Source organism: Pteropus alecto, unplaced genomic scaffold (genome assembly GCF_000325575.1).
Source record: "Pteropus alecto unplaced genomic scaffold, ASM32557v1 scaffold75, whole genome shotgun sequence".
NCBI classification, from domain to species: Eukaryota; Metazoa; Chordata; class Mammalia; order Chiroptera; family Pteropodidae; genus Pteropus; species Pteropus alecto.
This window is the reverse complement of record NW_006440638.1, coordinates 28,155,879-28,172,939: the sequence shown is the minus strand read 5'-3', so window position 1 is coordinate 28,172,939 and position 17,061 is coordinate 28,155,879. Positions and strand designations below refer to the sequence as shown.

At 39.9% G+C, this 17,061-nt stretch overlaps 1 non-coding gene across 1 annotated transcript; it reads right to left on the bottom strand.

Moving 5' to 3' along the window:
* Positions 1-2,582: 2,582 nt before the first annotated feature.
* Positions 2,583-2,701, bottom strand: LOC112484389. The gene has a single exon (XR_003048014.1). It is a non-coding gene; the product is annotated as a 5S ribosomal RNA (ribosomal RNA).
* Between the last annotated feature and the right edge of the window lie 14,360 nt (positions 2,702-17,061).

Genomic DNA, 17,061 nt, shown 5'->3' with positions numbered 1-17,061 from the left:
AATTACAGAAAACTTTTGTAGATATGATAGATAAATATGTAAATGTAGATGTAGATATAGATGATATAGATATAGGATGAGGAGGAGATAGAGATTGAGACAGAGACAGAGACAGAGACAGAGACAGATAGAGATAGAGCAGTATTGCACTTGTCCAGAATACATGTAGCATATTTCCCCCAACATTCCTGATAAGTAGATTATATTTGAAAATGTAGTTTCTTTTTCACATTTTCTATCTACATTATTCCTACATAAGAAAATTGCTTCCTTGCTTGTCTTTTCTACATGGTTCCCAAGTTCTTTTGTCATCTATCATAATCTAGTATTTTACAATTAATGAGAATCTTTTATACATTTTCTTTTACTCAACAAACTGCATATGCCCATTCACTCTGGGCATACTCTTTTTCCCTTTTAATTGACCCAGAAATTCAATAAAAGTGAGGCAGTGAAGAAAAAGAGCTTTGTCTGCCTGAGAAGAGTCACCCAATAAAATTATAGATTTAATTTTCAGCTTGACCTTTCCTGTAATTTATTTTAGAAATTTCATGATTTCAAAAGAAATATACTGTTCAATGAAGAATGCATTGTCCACTTCCTCATGGGAGATTTTGAAAACCAAATCTTTGAGTCTAATAATCTAATGGCAACAGCAGCATTGCTATTTGCTGTCCATTTCTATACCTATAAAGAGTGGTAACTGGTCATATACAATTTTAATCATCATCATTTCCAAAGTTACCTCTTCATTCTCTGCATTTGAAGGAGTCATGGCATGGGTCATTGTTTCTCAAACTTTAACATGCATACAAATTACATGGAGATCTTGTTAAAAGGCAGGTTTTGATATAGTAGGTTTGAGGTGGAGCCTGAGATTCTGCATTTTTAACAAGCCCATGAGTGATGCCCAGGCTGCTGGTCCACGGACTACACTTTGCATAGGTAGCACTAAAATAGCACACAGCCCTCCTATTATTCATTTGCCTTTAAAATAAATTCCTCTTTACCTAGAGATAGCAACTCACCTTAGGAAAGATTTAAAGTAAAACATTCAACTGTTGACCATTTTTCAGTCTTTATTATCAAATAGTCATGTACTATGTTGTCTAATGCTCTTCCTCAAGGTGAAACCAGCCAGGAAGTAGAGCTAGTTAAAGGGCCAAAGGGAGTAAAGAGACAAGATATGCCAGAGTGTCTGTCTCCAACCTGTGCTGTGTATTAAGGTGGGTGTCGGATCGGTCTGGGAGAGTAGATTGCATTCTTAGCTCCAGTTTTTCAACCATCTCTATTTCCATGACATTTTCTCTGCAATTTTGCAGTAGAAGGGTGACAGTCCTACTCCTTGACACTGGGCTTGGACATGTGAATGGCTTTAGTCAATGGGGCTTTAGCAGATATGACACAGGCAAAGGCTCAGTTTGGACTGGGGTATTGGGACTTTCACCTTCTCATCTTTACTATTAACATGAGCACGACATGCTCAGGTGATCCCACTGGTCTTAAGAGGAGGCTGAGAGGCACATGGAACATAGCTTATCCTAGCTGAAGCCAGGGTAAATCAACTTATCTTGGCCAACCTTCACACACTCGAGAGATAATAAGTGGTTATTGTTTTAAGCCACTGAAATTTGAACTGTTTTGATACATAGCAATAACTATCTGACACACTAGAGTAGTGTATCTGATACAGGAGGACACAGCTAGAGGTGGGTGGTATTGGGGGTGGGCAGATTAGAAGTTAGAGATCTGAAAAAAGTAAAAACACATATAGTAGAAGGCTCAAAGCAGGTAAAACAGAATAAAGTCCAGGCTAAAGCTAACCATTGGCTTTTAAAATATTTTCAGTGTACACTTGCATGGGTAGGTGAGATATATGAAAAGGATGTAAAGCTAATCTGAGATGGAATAGATGGACACTGCTTTGAACCAGCTAGAACCAGACCTGATACAATAAGATGCTGTTTTTCTTGTTGAGTTCTTGACTAGTATTATGGAGAGAAGATAAAGAGGATTGGGAGAAAACACTTAACTGATTAAATAAATTTGAGCATGAATTAACTGAATAACATACATCTTCTCATGTTGCTTACTTGCTTGCAATGACAAAGCAACTCCCTGCCCCATGTAATTGATAGACAATCCATGAAGGATTTCACTAAATTACTAGGCATGTGGTATTCGGGCTGTAAGTCATGGGTTGCCACATTCCACGTATAGGAAGTTCTTGAAACTCTTTTAATCATTAATTCACTGATTCATTTGTTCTTTCAATTGTACTTGTTATTTTGTGCTCTCATGGAGCTGACATTCTTGCATAGAAGAAAGACATCAATCATTTGATTATAATTGTGTTAGACATGAGTAAATGCAGCGAGTTCTTCTAAGCTTGGAAAGAAGCAATGCTTGACATTGTCTGGGGATCAGTGAAGGTTTCTCTGAGAATAAAATGACTTTTATTTTATTTTATTTTGTTTTATTTTATTTTATTTTATTTTTTAGGTGAGGCAACCCTTGGTTGACCTCACCGATTGCAAAGACCTTGTCAGCTTACAATCCCTTATTTTTTATTTATTTTTTTAAGCCTATAGCACCTGGTCTTCCTAGGTGGTCTCCCATCCAAGTACTAACCAGGCCCAACCCGGCTTAGCTTCCAAGATCAGACAGGATTGGGCTTGTTCAGGGTGGCATGGCCATAGACTTAAAATGACATTTAAATCGAAATCTGAAAGAAATAGAAAGAGCGATCTAGGTACTGGAAACAAGATATGCAAAGGACCTGAGGTAGGATAATTATATTGGTTATTTGAGGAAATGAAAGGCCAGTTTGATTGAACGGTGAAGGAAAATTGGCAGGTGCCTTATCAGGCATGACTAGGTTAAGTGTTTTGGATTTTAGCCTAAGAGCAGTTGAGAGTAACTGAAGGATTTTAAGCAAGGGAGCAACATTATCAGATTTGTGTTTTAAGAGATTACTCTGGCTACAATATGAAGAATGGGTTGCAAAAAGGTAAAAATGAGAGATAGCTCTTGTAATAGTCCAGGAAAAATAAATCTTGATTTGGACTCCAGTTGTAGTAGTAGATTTAGAGAACTTGGGAAAGGTCCTAGAGGGATTTAGGAAGTGGAATCAGCAGTTCTTGACATTGATTGGGATGTGTTTGGTAAGGAAGGAGGAAGATTACCTCTAAAGTTTCTAGTTTGTAACAACTAATAGTGCTATTATGGAGACAGAGGACATTGGAGAAAACTGGGTTAGGGAATTGGATCAAAAGTTTAGTTTTAGATATGTTGATTTTAAGGTACTTGTGGTATATCCAAGCGAAAATGTCAAGTAGACAGCCAAACACATTGTTCTTTAGCTCAGGGAAGAGGCATGAGTTGCACACATAAATTTGCAAGTCATTGGCATAAAGTTGGTAATTAAAGCTAAGAGAGAGAGAGTATGAAGCTAAGAGAAAAGTTTGTAGACACATCATTGGGGGAAATATCAACATTTAAAGGAAGATTGGTGGGAAAAGGAGGCCAAGCAGGGAAGAGGAGAATCACAAGAATGCAGTGCCATGGAAGACAAGAATAGGACAGAATTCTCAGCTCTCGTGAATACAGACGAGAAGGTCAGGAATCTGAGGAAAGTCACTTGTTTGTTGGATTTAGCAACAGAGACATCATTAATAAACTTGGCAGTAGTAAACTGGCACGACAGAAGCAGAAGTCAAATTGTAGTGAGTTAATGAGGGAATAGAAGGAGAGAACATGAAAATGGAAAAGGCTGATTAGCGTAATATAGTCTCCAAGCAGTCACGATATCTGTTTTGTGGAGAAGCAAGCCTGATATGCAAGGCAGTAGGAAAAAACCTACATGAGCTGAGAAAATGTTCATGGATAGTTCAGAAGGTAGATACTATATCAGTACAATTAGGATTAATTTGCATTGGTTCAGATATCAAGAACTCATGATTTGGACAATGGCTTTGCTCAAAACTACTTATAATTATATTATGAAAGAAGGGTAAATATTTGTCCTTGTGTAAATAAGATTAATGGGGATGGTTGCCATATCCAGGAAGAAACATCTTTTCATAAAACCAATGATCTGATGATAATTTGGCTTTCCCATTTCTGTTGAATATGAATTTCCATGCAGGAAAAATCCTGACTATTATCATCATAATTATATCTTCAGCACCTAGAATAGCATCTGAATACAACTGCCTAGAATAGATAGAATAGAAGAAGGTGTTCAATTCCTGTTTGTTGAGTGAATGAATGCTAGTTGTTTTTCTTATTCTAGGAGTCACTATAGTATGTACTCAGAAGAAATACAACCAAACTTTGGCAACAATGCTCAATGCTCCTGCCCCTTCTGATGATTGAGTGACTCAGGCTTGACATTTTACCAAGTCCAAATCATGGAGGTTATACTGCTCTGGAAAACTCACCATTATAATGAAATCGGCATGACTTAGACTGGGCCAGATAGAATTTCTGGCAACCTTGGGGTATTGCAAGTGAGTGGGGTATTGCAAAATGTAATTGTTTGCATTTGCTAGCAAAACCTTACTATTACCCAGATGCTGAAGGGAGCGTGCTCAGAATGTAAGTGCACAGATCTGGATGGTACCTGAGGAGGTCCGGTAGTTTAGAATCTTCTCCTGCAATTCCTCCTCAATGCCAGCAATGATATGAGGGATGGCGAGTTTGTCTATAAGAAGTACTCTCACTTTTTACTAAATCAGAATTTGCGTTGTTTTCTCATTACGGTATTAAGATGTGAATTTTGCCTCCGTGTGCTATGGAAATAACAAAGCCCGTAACAGTTGGTTTTATCTGTAGCATCTTTCATCTTAGAATCTCTGAGGATGTCATAAGCTGATAATGTTCTTTCCAAATGAGCTATTTTGTAATCACACTCCACATGATTGTTTAAAATGATTATTATTGTTTCACCTTAATATAAAAAGATTTATTTACCAATAGAAAACCGAGTTTACCCTTAGAATGCTTGTGTTAACTGCCTCTTAGCTCATCAAGTTCTCTAGAAATCTGGAGACTGAAATGCAAATAGTAGTTTCTGGTTCTGTACATTTTAAGAAAATAAGGAGCTAAACTTCCATATTCAAGGACAATTTTTACATTTTAAGAAAACAAGGAGCTGAACTTCCATATTCAAGGACAATTTTTAGTATAATCTGGGCAGCAAGGAGAAAAGATAAAGTGAAGAGAGGGTGCTCATTCGGGGAAGATATGGGATGGGAGGATAAAGTCAGAACTGAAGATGCATTTTTCTCCTGCCCCAGAGTTTAGGATTCGGGTTGGATTTCCAAAACTGTGAAGCCTTCTGTCATTCAGCATTCCTGAATTTCCACCACATCCTGGACACAGGATTTTCTTTTGTTCTGATTACTTTAATCAGATGTCCTTTGCTCAAGAAAACATACCACTGGAAGATTTTAGTGCTTCTCTTCATTGCTTCAATCCTTCCTGGTACTCATTGATACTTTCCTGACAATGTTCAGATTCATTGAGGTAAAAAAAAAAAAAAAAAATGTAGTATAGTGCTTGGAGTTTTCTATTTCATCATCCTTCTGCTTACTTTATACCAAGACTCTACATTACATAGGTCAAAATTTTTCACTATCCATGTATGGTTACTTTTCTATATGAAATCACTTCTACTTCATCACTGAGATGACTCTCTAAATCGGAGTTGGCAAACTTTTTCTATAAAGGGACAGAGAGTAAATATTTTATGTTTATGAGCTAGTCTCTTGCAACTATTCAGCTCTACCATTATAGTGCAAATGCCAACATATGGGATATGTAAGTGATTGGATTATGGCCTGTGTGCCAGTAAAACTTTATAAAACCAGGTGGTAGGCTGGAGTTGGCTTGTGGGCCATAGTTTGCCAGGCCCTGTTATAAACTATACTCCCCACAGTTTCTTCATATTCATACTGTTGGAATAAGCATACACTGGGCTCTAACATTCCTTTAGAGTTATGATGATTCCCACCTTACTTTGCCATTCTCTCCCTTTGTACATATTTGATAGGGGATCTTGAAACTTTTTAGGGTAATAGCATCCTCTCAGTGGCCTCATGATTTGGGTTTATCTGATTTCATTTTCTGCTCTTCTCTCCCTTCATCACTCTACCTCAACTCCCCTGATTTTCTTGCTGTTCCCTGAAAATATTTGATATGCTCTTACCTTAGGACTTTGGCACTTGATCTTCCCTCTGTCTGGGATGCTCTTCCCTCAGACGGTCACAAATCTCACTCCATTTTCATCAAATCTCTACTCAAATGTTACTTTCTCAATGACACCTTTTGTATTGGTCACTGTCTAGATAGATAGGAACAACTGTAGGTATTTCAAACAGAGACTATAATAGAGGAGATTAGTTACAAGTTGAAAGGACTAGAGTTACAGAAGGGATAGGTGGGCTTACACAGAGATTAGTGACAGCAGGAGGGCTGGAGGAGAAAAGGGAAAATAATATAATCCAAAATCCATGCTCACTATGCTACAGAGATTGCTGCTATCAGATCCACCATCACCACTGCCTTGCAGGAGGACCAGACTCTTCACTTTCATTGGTGCTCAGGAGCTAGAAGAGATCTGCTCCTGATGTCACCACTGTCAGAGCTATTAACTACTGTGTGGCTGCTGCTCTTGCTATCACTCTGATCAGGGATCCGAGATCACTTCACACTACTGTGGTAGCTGCGGTCACTTAAAGCACCACCAGAAGCAGAAAGAATATTGCTATCTCCTTCCTCCTGCCTTCTAGTCTCTCACCAGTGCCTCCTATTGGCAGAGGAAACATGGGCAGAACCTAGCCAGTCCCAGCTGAAAGGGAATCTGGGAAATATTGTTTTCCAGCTTCTAGCCCCCTCCTGTAAAGAGCTGACTCTAGAAGGACTAGAATTAAGTGGAGAGACGTTGGATCAATAATCAGCATGCCTTGTCCACTCCATCTAAAATTATAACAACGATTTATTCCTTTTCCCTGGTTTATTTGTCTCCATAGCATTTATCACTGCCTAACATACTATTTATGTACTTACTCGTCTATCACCTGTCTCCCGTCCTTGAATGTAAGCTCAATGAGAGCAGTGATTTTGTCCACAGCTATACTCCCAGTTCCTAGAACAGTGTCTGGAACATAGGGAACATTCAGTAAATATTTGTAGAATAAATAAATAAATCACTTAACAACACTCAAGGACTACTTCCGACAAGTACTGTGGTTTGCAGAGCTGAGTCTGACAACTTTAAAGTATCACAGAAAATAAAGGATTAGGAGAAAGTGTGTCTCTCTTTTTCTTTTCTTTTGTTTTCTCATATATATGCATATTATATTTACATTTTTTTTCCCTCTAGAAAGTATCTGCTTTGAAATACCATTTTTATTGGCATTGTAAGCCTGTTCAGAGAGGGGACCCTCTACCTGAATCTACTTCAGTTATTTGTCAAATGTTGCAGTGTCTATAGAGAGAATGTTAGGAGTTTGCTAGGGCTGCTGTAACAAAGTACCACTGATTGAATGGCTTAAACAACAGAAACTAATTTTCTCACAGTTCTAGAAGCTAGGCATGTGAGATTAAGGTGTTGGCAGGGTTGGTTCCTTCTGAGGGTCTTGAAGAAAGGATTTGATTCAGGCCCCACTCCTTAGCTTATAGATGGCCATCTTCTTCCTGTGTCTCTTTATATTATCCTCCCTCTATAGGTGATGATGTCCAAATTTTCTCTTATACGATCACCAGTCATATAAATTGTAGCTCACCCTGATGACCTCATTTTAATTTAATTACCTCATTAAAGGTATAATTTAAACTCCAATATAGTTACATTTGAGGTTCTGAGGGTTAGGACTTAAATATATGCTTTTTGGGGGGCTATAATTTAACACATAACAAGAGTTAAGGCAGATTCTCCTCCAAGTTTCGTATTTTGCAGCCTGGGATTCATCTTTACATTTTTCGACTCAGTGCTTACAGGGTTGAAATTGAAAACCTTTTTCACCTGCAATCTTTGATATTTTATTTTTCCAAGTTTCTCTTAAATAATTGGGGGAATATGATGACATGGTACATATTCTATTGTTTTTCCGAACCAGAAGACTTCTATGCATGTCTTCAGAGGTTAGAAGCTGAACAGATTCTTTCCCTCCAAATACTCCATAGAGCTGATTGGGTGAGTTTAAGTACCTGTCAAGAAATTAGACTTTAGCCATTGCAACAAAAATATCAGAATGCCATTGGCAAGGAAAAGGGCTCTGTGCCATCTCCTGCACTTTAGCCCAATGATGATTGTTTCAACAGACTGATAAAGCAGATTGCATAGCAAGGGCTACCTTGGATCTTGAGATTACACAGCACCGCTTGACTGGTAAGGCTGGTCCCGTGTTTGTAAGTGTTATGTTAGGGAGGACCCTGACTTGGTAGCTGATAGACAAGCCAGCAACTCTGAGGTAAGGAAAGGTTCAGCAAGAAAACATACCCTGTTTGACCTTGATGTAAATTGAATCTGCCATGTAACACACAGTTGAGCTCTCATCTTGTCTGTTTGCAGCCTTGTTCTGCAAACAGCCCAGTAGATATCTTTTCATTCTCTTCCAGAATGTTGAGTGACCTTCGAAATGGCCTAATCTGTCTTGGCAGATTGAAGATAGAGAAAACAAGCAGGAGAGACAGACCTGCTGGTTCTTGCTATTGATCAGTGGTTTGAATGAAGGCTCATTATGAGCTGGGAGGATATGTCAGACATGGGTGTCAAGGGTGGAAAAACTCAAAACGGACCTTGGCAGTGTGCAGAAGTGATAAAAAACCACACACACACACACACACACACACACACACACACACACACCCCAGACACCTTTGTGGCACTTTGGAAGCTGCACAAAGAGAGAGACCCTTCCAAGAAATCAATTATCTAATTAGTCCAATCTCCTCATTTTACAGATGGATAAACTGAGGCTACAAGGGATGAAATGACTGTCTAATATCAACAGGGACTTAGCAGCACAGTTGGGATGCTCAACCCAGCTCTGACTAATTGAAATCCAATTTCCTTCTGCTACATTTTTCAACTTCTCCCTCTGTCCAAATCTATGTCTCAGGGTATAGCGGTAGGTTCTGTAATGTTAAGACCCTGACTCTAGGCAGACCAATTTGGCTCCAGAAAGAGCCTAGGACTGAGGACAAACACATATGGGTTTGAGTTCTAATGATGAGTCTAACTCATCAGACACATGAGTTTGGGCATATCACTTTACCTCTTGAGCCTTACTTTCTTCATTTTAAAAAAGAAATAGACACACTGATACTTGTTCTCCTTGCTTGTCTGGGAGGATGTGTGATTAAAATCAGTCTGCGAACATATTTGTAGGCTCTAGCTACAATGAGTATTCTCCTGGAGGGGTAATCTCTTACTCTGTTTATATCTAATAATGGTGCAGCCAGAAATGGTTAATCAGATTGTCCCAGCAAGATCAGACCCAGAGCTGCACATTGTGGTAAGAAGAAACAAACCAATAGGAGATATATATATCTATAGATATAGATATCCATAGATATTTTTAAGGGAGAGAGAGAGGGGGAGAGACAGAAAGAGAGAGTGAGAGTGAGAGATTTAAGGGTTTGGCTGACATGATTGTGATGGCTAAGTCCCAAATTTGCAGGTTAGACAGGCAGGTAGGCAGGCTGGAAAGCCAAGGAAGAGTTGATGTTATAGCTTGAATGCAGAATTCCTTCATCCTTATGGAATCATAATCTTTTCTCGTTAGGCCTTCAACTGATTGGATGAGGACCACCCACATTGTGGAAAGTAAGCTGCTTTACTTAGAGTCTACCAATTTCAATGTTAATTACATCTAAAAATTCCTTCACAACAACACCTGGTGTTTGACCTAAAACTGGGTACCATAGACCAGCCAAGTGGACACATAAAATTAACCATCACAGGTGGGGATTTCCAAAGTCTGGAGCATTTGAGGAATCGAAGTTGGGTGCCCTGAATGGGAAGGTGGGGAGAGGTAGTGTCAAAGTGCAGGGGCCAGAGGAGTAGGGAGCATAAGGGTAAACAAAACTCAGTGCAGAATGCTGGGCTTGTCCTAAAGCATCCATTTTGCTGAAAACCAGACTCATAAACCTGAAAGAAGCCAGGGTTCTTTCTTCTCCCCATCTTTGATCAGAGAAAGCATAAAGGAAAGAGAGATGACACCACCTTGATGCCTCTGCTCTTCTCCATTAGCTTCTGTCCTTTACTGGTTCTGATTCCCAATTCCCTCTTCCCACTGCCCTGCCCTCTACCTGACCAGTGCCACCCTGCCAAAAGTCTGCACCATCTTCAAAGGCCTCTCTGTCTGTGGAAGGAAGGAGGCCGACCTCAGTATCTCCGTGTGGGGAAAGTCCAGCCATAGCCTAGGTGCAGGAAGATATCGAGAGAGAAAACCTGAAATCTCTCTCTCTCTAAAAGTATACACACTACCTGAGAAGTGTCATGTACTCCACATGCCACCAGTATATCCTGCAAAATGTCATTTCCTTTGAAGTTCACAAGCTCTATTGATTTATGATTTTTTTTGTGTGTGTAGCAGATTTCAAACAACAGTTGCTTACATGATGAGTAGATGACAATATGGGAAGCAGTTCTGGGCATTCTTGTCAAAGGGGAGAGGAAGGGGAAATTTTCTTTAAGAATGCCACTATATGTAAGCTATCAGTGATAATTCTGTGTATTGATGACTAATCATGGCTTTGCATGTTTTTTCCTCCCCCTCTTCCCCCTTTTCTGCCTTCTTTCTTCCCTTCCTTCCTTCCATCATTCCTTCCCTCCTTCCTTCCTTTCCCCCATAGGTATTTATTGAGTGTCTACTATGCGCCAGGCTACTGTGCAATGTAACAGTTTAACAATGGTGAGCGAAATAAACATAGGCTTACACAGAGCTTACATTTTAGAGGAAGGGTGGCAGAGACAGACATTAAACACATAAAGTCACAAATAAATAGTCCTAAATTATAAGTGCTATGAAGGAAAAAGTATGGAGGCATGAGAGCCTACAGCAGGGGGACTTGATCTAGTTCATGCTGTGCAATGGTAAGAAGGAAGAGAAAGTGACCTTTGAACTGAGAGTATAAGGACTAGAAGAGCTTATTAGGTTAAAAGAAGGGATAGAATATTCCAGGAGAGGAAAAAGTATGTGCCAAGGCCCTGATGTGGGAGAGAGTTGCCCCACATGAGGAACAGAAAGAAAACCAGAGAGGGGGTAGGGAATAGGGGGGTAAGTGGAGATGGGTGAGGAGATGGGCAGGAGTTTTCCTACCAAGTTGGAGCCATGACCTGGGAGATTTGAGTTCTGAAAGACCACCAGACTGGCACGTGAAGAACAGATGGTAGGAGCTGGAGGGGATACCACTAGAGCTATAAGAAAGCCAGATAAGAAATGACAACCCTGATATGGGTGATTTACATGAAGATAGAGACAAATATTTGGAATCCAGAGAAATTTAGGAAGTAAAAGCAGCTGAGGTATTTAATTAGGTTCATGACTTTGGACAGGAATTCAGTTAACTGCCTGGATCTCAGTTTCCTCCAGAGCACAGCAGTGCTAATATTACTTTGTCCCTCAAGAATTATCTGATGTCTACCAGATAGAATTCACCCTGCCACACACAGCCTGTAGAACATGAACAATAGGTGGGCCCTGCCCCCAAGGCAGGAGCACACATTATAAAGTGATTGTTATAAAGTATGAAAAATACACAATCCAGGTGAGTAGGGGGATTGAAGAGATTGGAGGAGGCAATATCTCAGGATGAGTAGGAGTTTGCCAGGTGAAGACTGGTATAGAAGGTAGAGAAAAGGGCATCGAAAAGTGAAGTTATACCTTATTGCGGTGGTTCTTACCAGGGGAACTTTTGCTCCCCAAATTGTCTGGAAATATTTATGATTGCTGTAACTAGAATGGGTGTTACTGATATACAGTAGTCAGATTCTGTTGTTTGCAATCATTATCTTTAATAGAGGCCAAGAACTTTTACTTTATTAAGCAGGAAATGGAGGGTCATTCAATAATTTTAAGAATAGGCGATTATCAGACATGGAGGTGTAATCCACAGGGATAGATACAAAACAGCATAAGAATGCCACCTACTGAAATGCCTATCAAAGATTATTCACAGAGCCATATTCACCTTACTTGTACTGAAAACAAGGCATTGAAAATGGGGTTGAAATATCTAAAAGAAACCACAGAACCAAAAGCAAGGAGTCTCATATAGCAAGGTAAATTTCATTTCAGACAGTCAGATGTGCATTCTTTTTTAATCTTCGTGGTTTCAGATTTGAGAACTGTAATTTCATGGGACCAGAGAGCATTCAGGTTACATGTGACATTCCATTACTTGGCCTCAGAAAATTGGTTTGTGTGTTTTTTTTTTAAATCTGTAGTTACTGTTCTATTTCCAAAATAATCCAGCCCTATCCAAAATCAGCAGGGTCCAGTGAGGACCCTCTTCCTGGCTTGCAGACAGCTCTGTTCTTGCTGCATCCTCAAATAGCAGAAAGGGAGAGAAGGGAGAGACAGACAGAGAGAGAGGGAGGGAGGACAAAGAGGGAGAGAGAGAGTGCTCTAACGTGTTTTTGTATAAGGACACGACCTACAGAACCAGGGCCCACCACTGTGACTTCATTTAGCCTTGTTTACTTCCTTAGAGGCCCTGTCGCCAAATGAAGGCACTTGAGGAATTAAGGCTTCAACATATGAGTTTTGTGGGTGACATAGACACTGAGTTCATAACACAGCACAAAGCCTCATTTGTTCACAATAGTAAATATTCAATGCGTATTAAGTATTGCAGAGCAGTGGGTATTCAGGTGCAAGTCTTTTTGCCCTGCAACAGATGGCAGGGATGCAGGTAATCACTCCCATCTCAGTGGATCTTCAGATCTCTACTGAAATGTCACTTCCTCAAGAAAGCCTTCCACATGCCCCTGAATGAGTTTGACTTCCCTACTATTCACTTTAATAGGACTCTGGATCCTCCCTATTATTTGCACTGGGCTTTGTTTGTAATTAATTAATGGTTAACTTCCCTCCCTGTTAGATTCTAAGTAACATTTCCAGGTGAAGAATACAGAATCAATCTTCTATCTTGAAGGGGTTCCCAAACCCTGGCGTTGGACTTGTACTAGTCTGTGGCCTGTTAGGAACCAGGCCGCATAGCAGGAAGTGACTGGTATACCAGCAAGAGGGAGTGGGCCTGTTAGGAACCAGGCCGCACAGCAGGAAGTGACTGGTTTACCAGCAAGAGGGAGTGAAGCTTCATCTGTATTTGCAGCCACTCCCCAGTGCTAGTATAACTGCCTCAACTCTACCTCAGATCATCAGGCATTAGATTCTCAAAGGAGAGCTGGTCCCTGGTGCCATAAAAGTTGGGGACCACTGATCTATGGTATTTCCATCCTGGACATGCTTTTCTGAAATGAACAAATGAATACTCAAAATTCTGATGCTAGCCCACTTCAGGGACCTGACAGGGTGATTGTTGAACATTAGCAGAGGTTTGTACCCTGACAAAGCAGGAAGCTTTCATTGTAGTAGATTTTTTTGACAGGTATACAGAAAAACCAATGCCAAAACCCAGGTGAATAGGCCAACATGGGTTGGTGTGCAAATGCTGGGGGCTTATGGAAGCCTAGAGGTTTTTGTCCACCAGTCTAACATCAGGCTGCACCCAGAGAAGGGGCTCAGGCTACAGGCGGTCCACTGGATGGTGGCTCTGGTGGCAGATGTGGCCAGCTGCCTGAGGAGGGGCATCCGGGTTTCCATTTCCGGCATGTTGATGTGGACAATGTGCTTCCTTGCTGTGTCCGTGCCTTGGGTTGTCTGTGTCTTTGCTTATCACCCTTCTAGTTCAAAACCCACCCTTTTGTTCCTTTGCTCCTAGTGCTGAGCATAGGGACTCAGCAAATGTTTGCTAAATTGGATGGAGATGTGTTGGCTTTGACAAGGAGGTTGAAAGCTTCCCCAGGGTTCCAAATTAGCAACAAATGAATATCTTCCATCCATCAAATGGATTCAATTTCTCTTTTTGCAGTCCTTCTATTTTTGGACACATCTTTCAGTTCCAGAAGAAAGCATAGAACCCCACATCTGGATTTTAAAAGAAAGGAATGTCATCCAAGCATTGGTTTTCAGGTGTTATTGTACCATAAGGATAATCTGAAGAATTTGTTAGAATATAGATTCTTGAGTTCCACTCACAGAGGATCTTATTAAGAAAATCTGAAATGGAGCCCAGGTTAACTGTCTTTTTTTCACAAGCACTCAGGTGATACGAGGCAAGTTGTCTGTGTACTATACCTGGAATGGTTAGCACACAGTCACCGGAGGATCCAGGTGAAGTGTAGATTCATGTTTAGTAGATCTGGAGAGGGAGGCTGATATCCTGCATATCTAAAAAGCTGCCAGAAGGCAGATGCTGCCCCATGGACCACACCGAGTAACAAGAACATAGAAAAGTCACTAATGTAGTTCAGTTAGAGCTCTGCTGTAAGGCGGTCATGGGTTCGAATCCAACTTTGCCACTTCCTTGTGTGATCAGCCTCTTTCAGTGCCCAAATCCTTGTGTCTCAAATGGGAATTTGTTCAGGGATTAAATGTGATAATAATACAGTAAGACCTTACTTAACATCGCTGATAGTTTCTGCGACTTTAAGCGAAACGACATATAATGAAGCCAATTTTACCATAAGCTAATTGATATAAACAAGTTAAGTTCCTATAGCATCTCATCAATGTTATAATGAAATGATATTGATTTAAGTAATTCATTTTTCAAGGACATACTGAATACATAAAAGTCATTATATCGCTTGACATGCCATTAGTGCTCTATGAATGTAAGCTACTTCATTATGTTATTAGTAGTAACAAATCCTGCTAACTCAATGCAAATTTGTCAGAGACATTTGTTTTATAACCCTTGTCATTTTTCCCCACCTATTTCTATAAGACTGAGACCATCTTTCTATTTCTATTGTACAACATATCTGGAAGATAAGAAAAATTAGATAGTCCTCTATCGGATACGCAACCCATGCACTGCTCTGAACATAACATGTTCTTAGTAAGATGATGTCACATTAAGGAACATAAAACATCTGGATGAGGGGCTAATTTATGTCTTCTGGCTCTAGATGTTGGCCACTATGTTTATAGAGCAGGTGCACTCAGAGCTGGGTTGATATGATTCAAAATGGAGAAGCCTCCAGTGAAATATTAGCCCAGATAGGCTGTTGGATATCTTAGGAAGCAGCAGCCTATGGATTGGCTGAATTGCTTGCATTTCAGCTACTTGCTACATGCATTCTAAGTGTACTCAGTGACATGATGGTCCATTTTCTGTCCTGAATTTGTTCAGAGCATCTTTAAGCTTTTTCTTGGAAAAAGCAAGGCCAGCAGGGTGTTGTTTACTCAATAGGCAAGTATTGTAGCATAATGGGTAAGCCTTCAGGATTTGCCTTTGCACAGACCTGGGTTCAAATCTTGGCTCCACCACTTTACACCTGTGTTACTTGGGTTCATTTGCCTAATGTCTGTGAGTCCCGTTTTCCTCAGAATATCACTGAAGAGACTTCTCTTCCCAGTTGTTGGTGATCTTTATATCATGAGTCAAATACTGGTCGCTGCAGGTAAAATGTGACAATTTGAACCATAATTCCATGTCATTAGGACACGTTTGACTCACAGTATATATTCACATTTAAAATTTAATTTTCAACCTAGACTGCCAGTGTTAGAGTGAAAAGAGCTTCCAATGATTTTTATTTTCTTTAAGGCTAGTGTATGTGGGCTCCCTCAGTCATATGTGGCACCTCTTCAGGAAGAAAGAGTAAAGGTTTTATAGATGATATAGGATACTGCAGCTCTCAAATATAAGAAAACTCTCACATATGCTATTACATCTAATCATTGGCATTATTCTGTCTCCATTTTTCAGATGAGAAGTGGAGTCACAGAGAGAACGAATACCTTCCTAGGCATAGTCAAGTAAGGAGTGACACTACAGGAATATGAATCCATTCAATGTGACCCCAAAGAACATGCCTTGAAATGGCCCTTTCCCAGTCCACACAATCCCTTCTCACAAGATATTAATTTTTTGACAATAGAAGAGTCAGTAAGTCCAGTTAATTCCAGGAACAGGAATTTATCTTCCTTCAGTAACTGGATGAATTAGAAGTTATGTGTGAAACATGATATTCATGTTATAATGTATGTACATAATATTGGCATTAGAATCAATGTCTAATTACAATTAATGTCTATTGTCCTAATTATTTTGCAAATGCCCTCATCTACATGAAAAGCCTTTATGATTCTCATGGTAAGAGCCAGTTTTCATGTTTTATAATCTCCAAATGGTGTGTCTGATGAACCAATTGAAGAGCAAAACTACAAACAAAGTGCTTCAGCTTGTAAGGTCAAGGGCCAGCAGAAAAACCAGCTGCAACCACCTCTGAATCCCATACATAGCACACCTTGATTGATTAATTGATTCATTCATTTGCATTCATTTTTCTCTTTTGACAGATCTCATTTTCATTTTTTGCATCTTCCATAAATATCTTCAGCTTGAATGAGTGGATGAATGCCTCCTTCCAGACTCAGGAAACATATTTTTACAGCACTGTGGCTGTTTGTTCGGGTCCTGTATGGCACAAGGCTATTCACAATGACTGCTAGCTGGTGGGTGCATGGAATGGGATTCAATTTAGTAAACACGCATTGGAACTTCTACTCTGTGTTGGGGCCATACGAGCACTGGAAATTCAGAGATGAGTAAGATGATGGTGAAAATAATGATAGCGTCTGTAATGGATTGAATCATGTCCCCCTACCTCAAGATTTATATATTGAAGCCTAACTCCCAATATGACTATATTTGGAGATGGGGCCTTTAAGAAGATAATTAAGGTTAATGAGGTCATAAGAGCAGGGGCCTAACTGAATAGGACTGGTGCCTTATAAAGAGAAGAGAGAGCCA